The sequence below is a fragment of the Petromyzon marinus genome, chromosome 51 (assembly GCF_048934315.1).
Source record: "Petromyzon marinus isolate PM22_M1 ecotype Great Lakes invasive population chromosome 51, UKy_Petmar_22M1.pri1.0, whole genome shotgun sequence".
Lineage (NCBI taxonomy): Eukaryota > Metazoa > Chordata > Hyperoartia > Petromyzontiformes > Petromyzontidae > Petromyzon > Petromyzon marinus.
The window spans coordinates 12,834,235-12,847,964 of record NC_133717.1 but is presented as its reverse complement, the minus strand read 5'-3'; the positions used below and the strand labels follow the sequence as shown (position 1 = coordinate 12,847,964).

At 48.6% G+C, this 13,730-nt stretch overlaps 1 long non-coding RNA gene across 1 annotated transcript; it reads left to right on the top strand.

Moving 5' to 3' along the window:
• Window positions 1-5,619: 5,619 nt before the first annotated feature.
• On the top strand, window positions 5,620-12,039 carry LOC142931265 (uncharacterized). The gene is made up of 3 exons (XR_012947278.1): window positions 5,620-5,916; window positions 8,786-8,888; window positions 10,114-12,039. It is a non-coding gene; the product is annotated as an uncharacterized LOC142931265 (long non-coding RNA).
• Window positions 12,040-13,730: the final 1,691 nt, after the last annotated feature.

Genomic DNA, 13,730 nt, shown 5'->3' with positions numbered 1-13,730 from the left:
CACAATGGTTCTGGAACTCAGGAGGTTGCCAGTTCCATTTCATATCTCGGCGCGGGAGTTGAAGCAATTGGCATCGTTGTTTGTATCCCCCCACCCCTTTCCTCTTCTTGCCAAGGTTCACAGCTCGAGTCCCAGCAGCCGTCCTGGTTAATACCGTGGTATTGTCAAAAAACAACAATACACGCACCACCTGCTTCGTAGTGGACGTTAAAAGGTGTTGCGAGGTTATTCGAAAAAGAGTAGGCCATTTGTATACTATTTACTATGATATTTATTTTTTTCCAGTTGAGGCCCACTGAGCTATGTGGCTCTTTTCCCGAAGCGACCTGGTCACAAACGACAGCTCAACGATGTGGCTCATCACGTGGCAATGTACAGCAGCCAAAAACTCTGAACGCACGGTGATTCTAAATGTGGAGGGGAAAAAACCAGAGGACCCGGAAATAAATCCACGCTAAGACAGGGAGAGAGAGAGAGACACGCAAACTCCAAATATACAGCAGGCGTCAGGGTCGGGATCGAAACCACGACCTCCTCTTGTGCTCGTGCCACGGTCCAAATTGGCTCAAGCTACGTGGCAACTTGGCCCCCTCACTGTGAAACTCCCGCGAGACGTGGCGCCTCTGCGATACTCTTTGGTTCTATTCGGTAAAGTCACGTAGGTAAAAAATTAAAACAACAATAATCACGACGTTTCGCCCACAACACAAGCGGCCTTTTTCAGGTGAAGGGATCAGGCTGTCTCGAGGACAGCGCTGTAGTGAAACACAGCCACGCTCAGACCGCGACCTTTAAGCTGTGTGCGAGGAAACAAGGTGCCTTGACAAAGGAATTAGCATAAAAAATTAGCATTTGATTGGCCGACTTAGCATAGAGGTGGTGTACATGCGGGTGCACATGCCGGTTGGCGTGGGGGAGGGGGGGAGTTTACCTATTGATGGTGTGAAAAGGCCTCTGCGATAGCCTTGCGCCATAACGAACGGCGCGAATGACCACACGCGCGCTCACGATTTGATGCAGCTTTAAAAATAAAGCAAAGCAAAAAAAAATCAATTGCAAGCTATTAGAAATACAATCTAAATTTTAAATGAACCGCAAATTAATATACGGATAATCGACATGTCAAAGTAACACGCTGCAAATGAAGGTGCTGCATCACTGGAATCCTCGAGTTGAGCCCAATGCCCTGGGGCTTCCCGTGTTGTCGTACACCGTTCACTCCAAGCCTGCAGGAACGTCCGGCCGTTCGTTTGGAAACGTGCGTCTCCCCACCCAGCAAGAGGATCTCAATAACGTCCTTCACCATCACCACCACCACCACTGTGAAGTCACGTAGCAGCCAAGCCTATTGGATCCAGCCGCTTAGCCGTCAACAACGCCACTTCAAGCCTCGCGATGATTGATGCTGCTTGTGAAGCCGAATGGAGTTCACGAGAAGCCACAACAAACACCTCCTCGCGAAAGACCCGACAACGCAGAAGATCTCTGCCTTCGATCTCCCGCTCTGAAGCTTCTGGGACCACAACCCCAGAACCGCATCCGCACGCAAACCGTGGCAGCAGCAGATGCTGATACCTGGTGGTGATGATGCACACACTCCGCTACTCCTGATGCAATCATCTGACTCAACCACCTAAGTGTAAAATGCCAGCTGTTGCTCTACATCAACATCAGCAGCCATAAGAAGAGGATTTAAAAACGAGGGATAGGTACATTCGTAATGCCCATTGAAACTATTTAAGTGCCGTTTGTTGTCGGCCGCTAAGAGCTTTGGGCCTTTGTGCCTGTGCTTAGCAACGGCTGAGCAGCGAAATACAATAGCCAATAGCCAATTGGCATATTGTTCTATGTGTGTGGAGCATCATGGGATAATTATTTGTTGTAAGGAAAGCTTTATTTATTTATTTAAACAAGCCACCTATTTTCGAGAGCATTCATTACTTCAGCATTTTCCCCGTAGAGTCTTGCAGTCAGCGAGATGTTTTTTTTTTTGTGAATGAAACAGAGTGGAAAGGGAGGTAATGGCAATTGCACAGCAATAATGCATTCACACCCCCTCGGGGGCAGGGAACTGGCCATGTTTATCAAACGTGTTAAATTTAAACAAATGGCCCTTGGAGTCTGTGGGCACCCCGCATTTTAATAATGTATAATAATTAGGTTTATTAGTGTTCTACAGTTGTGCTTGGTTAGGCCGGGTTGGGTGGGGAGGGGTGCTCTGGGGGGTAGGCGTGGGGGGAGGCTAGGGGGGGGGGGCATGACGACAACGCTTCCATTGGGCAGCTCAATTGAATGCCACGATGTCAATTACGACGACGTTTACGACGACGTTTACGGCCATGTTAATTTTTACGAGAGACGCGACACCACCTACCCCACCCGCGCCAACTCCCCTCGAAAGTAATGCCTCTTGGTTCCCCACCCCCCTTCCCCCGCACGAAGAACTTCACACCGATCGGGAATCTTCCCCCAAGCGGCTTCCTGGTCGCCGCCGCGCACTCTTCGGCACGACGTCCGACGTTCTTGGAAGGGTTCCATAAAATGTTGCGAGCCGATAGAAGCTCTCCCTCCCGAGGCGCGTTGAGCGAAACGTCGGACACCTTCAACAAGCGAGGCGAACGCTCAGCCACTGGGGGGGGGGGGGGGGGGGCATGCCACTAATCGCGCGAGCAGGATTGACGCTGCTGCTGGGGTTGTCCTGGCGGCTTGCACAATGCCGCATGCTGACCTTTCGTATCTTGCGCAAGCATTCGTGCAAATGTGGGGGGGGGGGGGGGGGCAGGAGGCTTTGGGATGCAGCGATTGTACCCCCCCCCCCGCGAGGACATGATTACCGTAATGTGACGTCGTTACGGCTAAACTATGTCTCAAAAAACATCACATCGCCCATCCCCGATGGCAGGTCAGGAAGTTATTTTTGTTTTCGTACAATGGCTGGGATCTCTGATCCGATTTAAGTTCTTGTTCTGAGCATTATTGGTGCCGCAGGCGTTTATGAGATAACACCTGGAAGGCAGGGGAGGAGAGGGAGCCACGTGGATTTTGTCCATCTTCACTGCTGGAACGCTCCTGGTGTGGGAGATGATCAAGGTTCGCTGAATCAGAAATGCCAGAGATCCCAAACAAGGAATTCGAGAATGTTGTCGCCCAGTCATTTGTACAAAAACAATTTAAAAAATAAAAACAAATGCGAATAATGTATGCCGCCACAGCGGTGTAGCGGTTAGCAGCGCACTGGACTTGCGATCCAGAGGTCGGCGGTTCGATTCATTCTCCTGGCGCGGCAGCCGAAACAACGGCGGAAAATCCACACAACCACGGTGAGAGAGATGTGCAAACTCCGAATATACAGCAGGCGTCAGGATTGGGATCGAACCCACAACCTCCTGCATACCAGGGGAGAGAGTAAACATCTCAGCACCGTGGCGACCCCGGGAATTTGGAAGATTCTCGAAGGTTCCCAGCCAATCAACTCCACCACCGCATGTTGTGTGGGGGGGGGGGGGGCAGCCGGTTTCCACCCTGCCACCACATTCTCGGTGTAATACAAATCGCCTCCTCCTTGGCCTCGGTCCTGAACTTTCCCACACGCAGCTTTCAGACTTTGCTCTATTGCATTGATTGAACACTTCCTCATTCTATAGGGAAATCACTATAATGAGTTTTAGATCACATACACTTATGTCTTAAGTTGCTGGCGTTTCCCCCCCCCCATCAACGCTCCAACGAGTAACACTATTGGCTTCATGCCACGAGAACTTTACACGCAGAGCCTTCGCGGCTAAGCCATGCACCACATTGTGAGAGAGAACAGCCGTTGGACGTTGATGCTGTAGAACCACATCCCAAATTTCAATCAATGTCCACTTTTTTTCTCTACTACGCACACGTTGGGTGTCGGTTACATATCAGCCTAACATTTTTTTTGCAGTAGAATAAGCTGTAGAGAGAGAGAGAGCGAGAGTTAAACATACATAAATAACGACAACTTCATCGCAAAGTCATTGGTAATCAGACCGAGACTACCAACTCACTACACTTTTGAAGCACCCAGTTTAAATCACCCACAGTGGCTTAAACCTCAGATGCAAAGCCAGAATCTCAGCAGTGCCAGTTCATTGTCTCTTATATCAGTATAATTAGCCATGCTCAATGCAGTGCCAGATGAAGGCCTAGCCAAGCCTTGGCCAATTCTCCCCATCATTCGATGGCATAATCGCCATCGCTCCGTCCCTCCAATAGATGCCCATTGTTGGACGAGTTCCGTTCCTTCGTTTCACCCCCGTCGCCATCCTCGGCCATCACACATGTTTTCCCCCCCACCACTCCCCACCCACTCACCCACCCTATCCACGTACATGGTACCGTAACATAATACAACTGATCATCATCAGCCGTGGATGAAGGCCTGCCCCAAGCCATGGGCATTTTGTCACGAACCTGCGACGCATAAAACCACCGTCACCTGATTCCGTGCCTCCCATCTCCGTGGCGTTCATTTACCCTCAAATAGGACACGTTCCGTTGCTGCGATGCCTGACGCACGCTCTTAATTCCCTGGGGGAGGCATCAGGCCGTTTCGTCAAACTCGGCACATTTTTCAACACCCGAAAGTTTCGACGAAAGAAAAAAAAAGCTTGACGGAGAAATATATTTTTTTGGCGGAGATATGAGGCGAGGACCAAGATGGATGCCGGCTTGGTGTTTGCCTCTTTTTTTATCATGTGCAATGGGGTAGCTTTGGACTCATTCCTCAAGCCCCGGTAACACAGCTTACATTCCGGTCGAATCCTCTGGAGACCGATATTATGCCGCGTAACAAGACGCTCTGTCTCGTGGTAGGGCCGATGGCTCCTAACTATTAGTGCCGGGGCAAAATGAGATGTGACGGGGATTGATTGATAATGCTGTAGGGCCGTGCTTGCTGGAACCGTTCCAAATCAAGAGCATGGCAGGTACTGTCGTTTTTTTAATTCTTGATAAACAGAGTAACCAAATGTGACTTTAAAATGGCAGTCAGCATTAAGAGCTGGGTTTTACAACAGTCCCCTCCCCCATCCCATCAGTTATCGCAAAGCGTTTAATTCTTGATGCCTTATTTTTTCACCGTTAAAGCCGGGTGGCCTGTAATCCAGCACCATGGACGCGGTGAGAGTTAGTGGATCACAAAGCTGTCAACCCATACGGGTTACTCCGTATTCTTGTCTAGGGAAATTGACTCTTCAGGTCCATACGGCGTACGGCCGTTTCAATACGGACAAAACATGTCTTTCGATTTGTTTGTGTTTCTCCTTTGTGATGGGGCTTTGTACGATGAACGTTGAGATTTTTAAGGGCACGGGGATGACCAATAGGGCCTGAATTGGTCTGCAATCAGGTAGGGCACTCATAAGGGGTTGACAGGTATAGGATCACACGAATGTTGTGAAACTCCCTTCCCAAGGGCGTTGAAGGTGCCATACCCTGGCTCTCCAGGAGACGGCGGTGCACAAAATGTGGACTCCCACCTGTTCTGTCCATATGGAATAGATTGGATTCCCCTTCGCGCACGCTGGGTTTCTCCTGGCACTCCTCTTTCCACCCTCATGTAAAACTCTCATTAATTGGCCTTTTAACACCTTCATATATACAGGACTGCAGAGAGCTTGGGAAAGGGTTGTGGGGATTTGGCTGCGAACTTTTCCTCTTCTCTAGAGTTACTCCTCGCACCTCATGAGTTGGTCTCTCCCCTTTGAGAGAGTGAGCGGACGCTGCGGAGTGCGATGCAAGTCGAAAGTGGTATTGTTATTATTCGCTTTCAGGCGGCGATGCTGCTGTCGTGTAAACGGTTGGCGCAAGAGAAAGTGAGTTTGGCCAAGGGGTGGACCCGGCGCCGTTTCAGATATATCAAGAGACGCTCATGATAACCGGGTCAAGGTAACGATATGCGCGCCACGGCTCCGCACACTCTTAACGGTGTGAGCAACAAAAAGGCCTAACACGTAGGCTTTCGCGACCAATATTATTCATAATACAGATTTTTGGGTTCGATCGCACGGGGTGACCAATCTACTGTAAACCCAAAACCTTTATTGTGAATTATCTTTACTACCCGGCTTCGCCCGAGACTTGGATTCTTGTCTTGGATTAATAGACGGCCTACGCGGAGGGTTGGCGGGGGGGGGATGCGTGACGTCAGCAGGCACACTGCGTGACGCTGCCGCATGCGGGTGACATCACATATTTGACGTAACCGCTATCCACGTACATGGTACCGTAACATAATACAACTGATCATCATCAGCCGTGGATGAAGGCCTGCCCCAAGCCATGGGCATTTTGTCACGAACCTGCGACGCATAAAACCACCGTCACCTGATTCCGTGCCTCCCATCTCCGTGGCGTTCATTTACCCTCAAATAGGACACGTTCCGTTGCTGCGATGCCTGACGCACACTCTTAATTCCCTGGGGGAGGCATCAGGCCGTTTCGTCAAACTCGGCACATTTTTCAACACCCGAAAGTTTCGACGAAAGAAAAAAAAGCTTGACGGAGAACAGTCTATTTTTTTACTTTTTGCATTGTGCACAGTCTGGAAGCTACCCACATGCCAAATTTCAAGTTTGTTGCATGTTGGGAAGTATGCTACACATTTCGCACAGACACACATATTCACAAATTTACCTTTTTTGTATATATTTAAAAAAAAACGCCTCTTAGCTTGTAGCTACACAACTGGAATGCTACACATTTACCGTTCCACATGAGCTTGTTAGCGGGTAAAAGCAGACTGCCAGGAGGATACTGCCGTGGTTTAAACGGTTAGCACGCTCGACTTGAAACACAGAGGTCGCCGGATCGATTCGACCTCACGGCGCGGCATTAGAGACAACGGAGCGAGCCTCACCGAGCCCCATCATCTGTCCGCCCAGCAGTATGTTCAAAAGAAAAAATGGTACAACCACAGTGAAATGGACCGATCGGCATGTCACGTACGGGTGCGGTAAAGTGTGGGTACTCCCACCTCTTCCGGAGAGTATTGCCAGCCCTGGGCAGAGTAGGCCAAAATGCCGTCCAGAGATGGGGGGGGGGGGGCTTTCCAGCTCCCTCTAGTGGGGGCCTCTCCGCCAGCGGTGAGGTGAGCGAGCTATTGCAGGACTGCGCCTCTACCCTTTGCAAGCACCGCTCGGTATGAAAACCGCCGTGACGCGAGCGTAATAATAATAATGTCCGGGCAAGCATGGGTTTGCAGGACAAAAAAAATACCAAAGTTAAGAGTTCGAGAGAGTTAGAAATGCATTCCAAATGTGCCATCGGCATCGTCTTGGAGATAAAGAATATGATCAGAAATCTCACAGAACATTTGCAGCAAAACCCTTCAAGGGAGGCATTTTTATATCTTTCACACTAGCCATCACACTCTCTAATACGCTATGAAAATTGTTGCAGGGCAGCCAAACCATCACTTGTTTTTTTTATTTCTTTCAGATCTGGGATCAGCCATACTAAAGGCAAAACCTAATTTCAATTTCCGATTTTGTGCAGTCATTAGATTGGCCAAAATGTTAACTGTTATATATATATTATTTTAAGGCAACACTGTTATTGACAAGTGTGTAGCGTTTTTGTTGTTTGTCACATGTACATGTATACAAGGATGTAAGCAGATAGGTATTGGCAGTTTCGTGAGATATGCAGAGATAGACGGCCAGGTGAATAATTGTCAAGGCCCTGGCGATTATAGCTGCTCGATTCGTAACGGCACACGCGGACAGACCATGCGTTAAAATAGCACATGTGTGCGAACTGTGGCACAAATCACTTCTGTCTTCCAGCCTAGGGAATTATAAGACCGAGAGGTGAGAGAGAGAGAGAGGTTGGGGGGGGGGGGAAAGAAAAACCCAGATATAATATTAGGCTGGCTTGCGCTGAACTGCCGTGATAAATTATTGGAGGACAACACTTGGGCCGGCGACTTATTGGGAATCCGTCCTGAACTTTGGAGAGGGTAATTGCTCCTGGTCTGCCTGTGTGAGCAACTCACTTCGATGAACTGTGGTGATTCTCAACAACAACAACAACAAAAAAGAAGCCACCAGAAGTCCCGAAAAAAATAATAAGTACTTTTCTGGCTTATTGATCTCAACATAGCTACACAGCAAGCAGAACATGATGGACTTTCAGCCATCGCACGCAGGGCACAAAATGCCTTGGGAGACTGTTGGTGAATGCATGAAAAAAATGGTGCTCGGTAAATCCTCGTTTTAAACCAGTGGTGGCAAAGTGTAGCGAACATTTGCTATTAAGGCCGTACGTCTCACCAAGGGTTGATGTTCGCACAGTGCAGAGGTGTAGCCATTTAAGGCTGAGCCAACCTAGGGGATTCACAGAATTGGTTTAGGTATAAGATGTCACGGAATGTTTTGGTGCTTTTGCTACTGTTTTTTTTGTTCCATGTATGGAGTCAAAACAAAATTCCCCCTATACACTCTCACAGGTTATCGGTGCAAGTGCCGTTTTAGCGAGCACCTATTAAGTCCGTGACTGCGCACGAGGGGGCGAGTGGCCAGCACAAATCCTGATGTTGGCCATGAGCAGGAATTAAGCTCTGGTCGTCGAGTTCGTCGTGTGCTTGCCACTACACTACCAATCGACCCCAGAAAGTGTATAGCCTCCACAAAGTGTTGGGGAAAGTGAGGTTAGCGAGCACCTGTGAACGCCGGCATGGCACGCCAGGGAGTGGGTGGGCAGCATCACGCACGGCCACCTTTGTCTCCCTTGTGGCGATTTTTACACACCGCACCAGGTACTCATTTGAAGCTGAGTCGACCTAGAGGGAGACCCCAGGACTGCTTCAGATAATCGTCACCGGTGTTGACCGTGAACGGGAATCGAACCGAGGTTTCCAGGTTCGTAGCACAGCGCCGTAACCGCTACAGTCACACGCGCGCACTCCTACAGAAAAAGGAGACGGCTCCCTTTGCATGCAGTTGTTCCTTTAATATCGGTGAGATTATTCATGAAAGTTGCTCGCATGCTGTGCTAACCAACAATTTATAGGAATGAAACACAAAAGAAAATGCATTTATACGTCTTCAAGATGTGCATCATTACTCTAAGTGGGCAATTTTGCCACTGCAGTTGCACTTTCATCCCCCCCCCCCCCCCCCTACTTATATCTGGCTCACGGGTGTACTGTGACAATGACGCATTAATTTACTTTGGATGGATAATACATCGCGAAAAAAATACCGTAAACCCATGCGCCATTGTGGACTGCCAACGCAGGTATTTATAGAAGGCTAACATCCCCTGAGGTTCTGTGGACGTAACCCTTCATGCCAGCCAGCCACACTTTCTCTTGTGCGGTATTAGAACGCTATCTCTCCACCTATCTATTGCCTTTTCTGTGCTGTACATATCCCACTTTTAATCGATTTCTCACTTTGTCTCTGTTTCTATCTGTTTCTCAATCCCCTCTCCCCCCTGCACTGGATGTCACACATCCCTCCACCCCCTCCCCGTTTCTCTCACCCTCGCTCTCCCAATTCCCACCTCTCCCTTTCCCCTTCTAAATCTCTCTTGCCTCTCTCCAATTCTCCCAAGCACCCACTCGTCACTTTCCCTCTCTCTCCTCTTTCCATTTTGCTCGTTTCTCTTCGTTTCATGCCCTTTCACTCTCTCTCTATCCTCCCCTCTCTCTTCCTCTCGCTCCCTCCCTCCTCCATCTCCCTCCCTCACCTTCCTATTCTATCGGTTTTGCGCGGAATATATTTGCCTGCCCGCGCACCCGCGTGCCAGCCAGCAAAACTTTATTTGAATATAGTATGATGAATGCAATGTGAAACTGTTAGAGTTAAATGTAATAATTATTGCTAAATGTCTCCAAATCTAATCAAATATCCAAATTAACAAAAATGCAGTGTTGCTCTTGGTCTTAGAGAAGTATAAAAACAGACACAGTTATGTACAGAACAGCCTTTTCAGAATTCTTCATATTTATTAATACTGGAGGAATCCGATGAGCTATGAAGCTCGTTTTTCACAGATGTTCCAGCAAACAGGCTACTGGATGAAGGCCTCTGCCATGCCTTTGGGTCATTGGACCATACTTCATTTCTCTGGTGTGTGCAGGTTGGTGAAAGGAGTTGACCCAGCAGGACTGGTTCGGATATCAGGCGCCACTGACGATAGTCGTGCGGCCGGGAAAATCGAACTTGCCTTGCCGCGTTTGGAGAGCAGTTGCGCGAACGACTGCAGCTCACGCTCTCGGGAGATACAATTGGAAATAACAAAACGGTTTTTATCTTCCAACATCGACCTTTTTTTGCGTTGGGGCCCCAACATGAATCGTAATATTGGCTGCGGGAAAAACAAACAAAAAAAAACCCTGCGTGTTAAGCTCTTACTGCGACGCAAACAAAGTAGGGCAAGCACCCCCCTCGAATTGTTCAACGCGAGCCTGAAGATTTGTCAAGGAGAGGTGAAGGCGCTGGACGTGCAAAAGTGAAGCGGACTGTCGGAAGGATGCTGCCATTGGGTTCACGCGTAAATGTCGGAAAGTTCTTAAAATACCCAACCCCCCGCCCACGCCCCGCTGCCTCGGTCCAACATTCAAGGTATACAACATGTGCAGCGCAGTGGATCAGCGACTCGTTGACGGTGGGCTAAAGTGGGGGGGTGCACCCACGTCTCCCAAGACATCTGAACAGTGTGGAAGAGTAAGGGCCAAATTCACCCTCGAGGGGGGGCCCTCCTCTTCAAGCAGTGGCATGAGCAGGAAATTGTAGGGCTGCATCTTTATAAGTTGACCCCTTCGGTTTCGATCGTCCATTCAAAAGGTGCAACCCTGCAAATTGCTTGCTAGCTGCGGTGTACTCGATTACACTGCTGGGTGGACTAAATAAAAAAAAATGAAACGAAACTATCTTTTATAGTTGACTAGGTAATGCCCACTGAGCGATGTACTTCTTTTTTTTTAGAAGTAACTTGGTCGCAAATGATAGCTCAGTGAAGTGGCTTATATGTGGAAATGTAAAGCAGCCAAAGACTCTCAATGCATGTTGATTCTAAATGCGGAGGGACAAACTGGAGCACCCGGAGAAAAATGCACACAACCACGGGAAGTGAGATACCCAGACCCAAATATACAGCAGGGGTCGGGATCGAACCCATGGTCTCCTGCATACCAGGCGAGGTAGTCAACATCTCGACACCGTGACAGAGGCAGGAGGGGGAGATTTAAGGAACAAATACACCGCAGTATATTTTAAACAAATACTCCGCGTATCATATTTTTGAAATGAGAATGGTCAAGATGCTCACGTTTTATTTTTTTCACTTTGTTAATATTTCTTTCGGCGGCAAACATGGCAAATGAACAAGATATAGACTCCAAGTAACTCGTGCTCCTCGCACAGACGAAGCAGAGCAGATGGTTCCCATAATTCAGGCATTCCATCTGCACAAGCATTTGAGCAATAAATAATAGATGCTGTGCTATGAAAACAGTTGGAGTGCCATACAAAGTAATGCCTCAGGATGAATAGGGCTTGGTGTTGAAAATGCATGCGTATGAAAAATATATATATTTTTTTACACGCACATTAAGATATCGGTCTAAAACTCATTACCCTCTGGCTTTTGTTTACGTTTAAAGTTGATGGTTTTCACCAACATCGTCCATTTCACTATTTAGATTATTATTAGGTCTTCGTCCTTCTGTGTGTGGGATGGCTGCTTTGGCATAACGGTCATCAAACACTGGGCTTGGGAACCAGAGATCCGCGCGTTCAATTTTCGAGCGCGGCAGTAAAAACAATGGGGATAAGGCCTCTTTAGTGAATCTGCCTTTGTCCACCTCGCAGTGCCGAGTGCACCACGGCTGACCGATCGGCAGGTTGCGGGTCAACTGTGGCGTTAAGTTGAACACGTAGGCTTTCGCGAACAATATTATCCACGATAGAGCAGCCTGATGAGGCTGGTTGTAATTGCCGGCAAAACGCCATACTCGAATCGTACATGTTGTGGGTTTACTCTCCAATACACCGGTGTGCTGAACTCGTAACGAATTGGCATGTTTTGTATACGTGACAAACCTTACTAATTGGCTGGTGGCGGGTTTAACGACGCATTTATATTTAAGCAATCTAACCCAAAACAAACTCGATGTGGAGTCAAGGGCGGCTGTTCACACCTCTTCCCAAGACGCCTGGCTCAGCGTGGAAGAGTAGACCAAATACCCTTGAGGAGGGGGGGGGGGCCCTTTTGAGAGCTCTCTCGAGTGGAGGCCCTTTCTGCTAACAGTGGCGTGTGCCAGTCATCGCGCAGCTGCACCGTTACTTATCTCGCAATGTGTACAAACACAAAGATCGCCCGCATCGCTTTAACTAATTGTGGGGAAAGTAATAATAATAATATAATAACTTCTACTTTATGAAGCGCCTTTCATTTAGAGGTATCTCAAAGCGCTGTACACAAAACGAATATATCAAAATAGAACCTAAGCGAAACGGAAAGCTAATAAGTGCAGTTTGTGAGCACCTGTTGGTGGTATGTTCAGCACCGTGCCTGGTCACATTCGTCTCCCCAGCGGTGATGGCTATTCACTTCACCAGAGTACTCATTTAAGGCTGAGATTGCCAGTAGATCTGTTCAGACAGAACTCGTCGCCAGCGTTGCCACACAATTCCCAGCCATAGTTCAATTCCTATGGCCACGAATTGAACAAAGACAAAGGTCCCCCGGATAGCCTTTACCAAACTGTTGGGGAAAAGTGCGGTTAGCGAGCGCCGATGAAGGCCAGCACAGCACATGGAGGGGGTGGATGGAAAAAACAACGCTCGGCCGCCTTTGTCTCCCAAGTGGCGATGTTTTTACACTTGACACCAGCTACTCATTTGAGGCTGAGTCGACCTCGGGGAGGACCTGTCCAGATAACCGTCACTGGTGTTGGCCGTGAGCGGGAATCGAACTCGGCTCGCCAGGTTAGCAGCACGCCAACCGCTACACTACCACCGCAAACACACGCATACCCACACACGCATGTGAACAACATTCACAGAGGACGCGACACCATGGCAGGGATTATGTGTGTTATGTTGTGATGCATTACATGCGGCGTTCAGGAGTATATATTAATATTGACCGAATTGACACACAACCGTTATGTAGTCACTCTTACCATCATCACCGGCATCGTCACTATTCATCAAATTGCACATCGGTCAATGAGTGGCTTCAAATTGAATGAAGGCCACGTCGCATCGCGCTTTCAATTCACCAGGCGTTGAGCACGGATGTTCACCGGGTGATACATTTATAGATACCCCACCGATTCATAATAGGCCTCGTAATCTCTGCTCAACCGCATAATTAAAATATTGCGAAAGGAATGGCCCCATACCTCACAAAGCAGATGGTTAAAATATCGAATGAGGGTAATGAGATTGGTGGGAGAGACGTGGAGAGGCTTTGAAACACGATGCTGTTTACCATCCATAATGTCCCTCTCTTGTGTGTGTTTTTTTTGTGGGGTGTCTATAAAAGGATCGCCCTGCTCCTTGCCTTTTAAGTCGCCGATAAATCTCCCAGAATGCATCCGATCTGAGAAGCCCAGCGGCGTCGATTACGGCTCGGGCGATGGTTGAGAGCACCGTGGATGACAACAGGTGCCATCGGCTGCTGCCCTGCGTGGTGGGGGCGGCCCACTGACAGGGCTCAGCAATATCCGATGTGCTGCAACTCCCCTT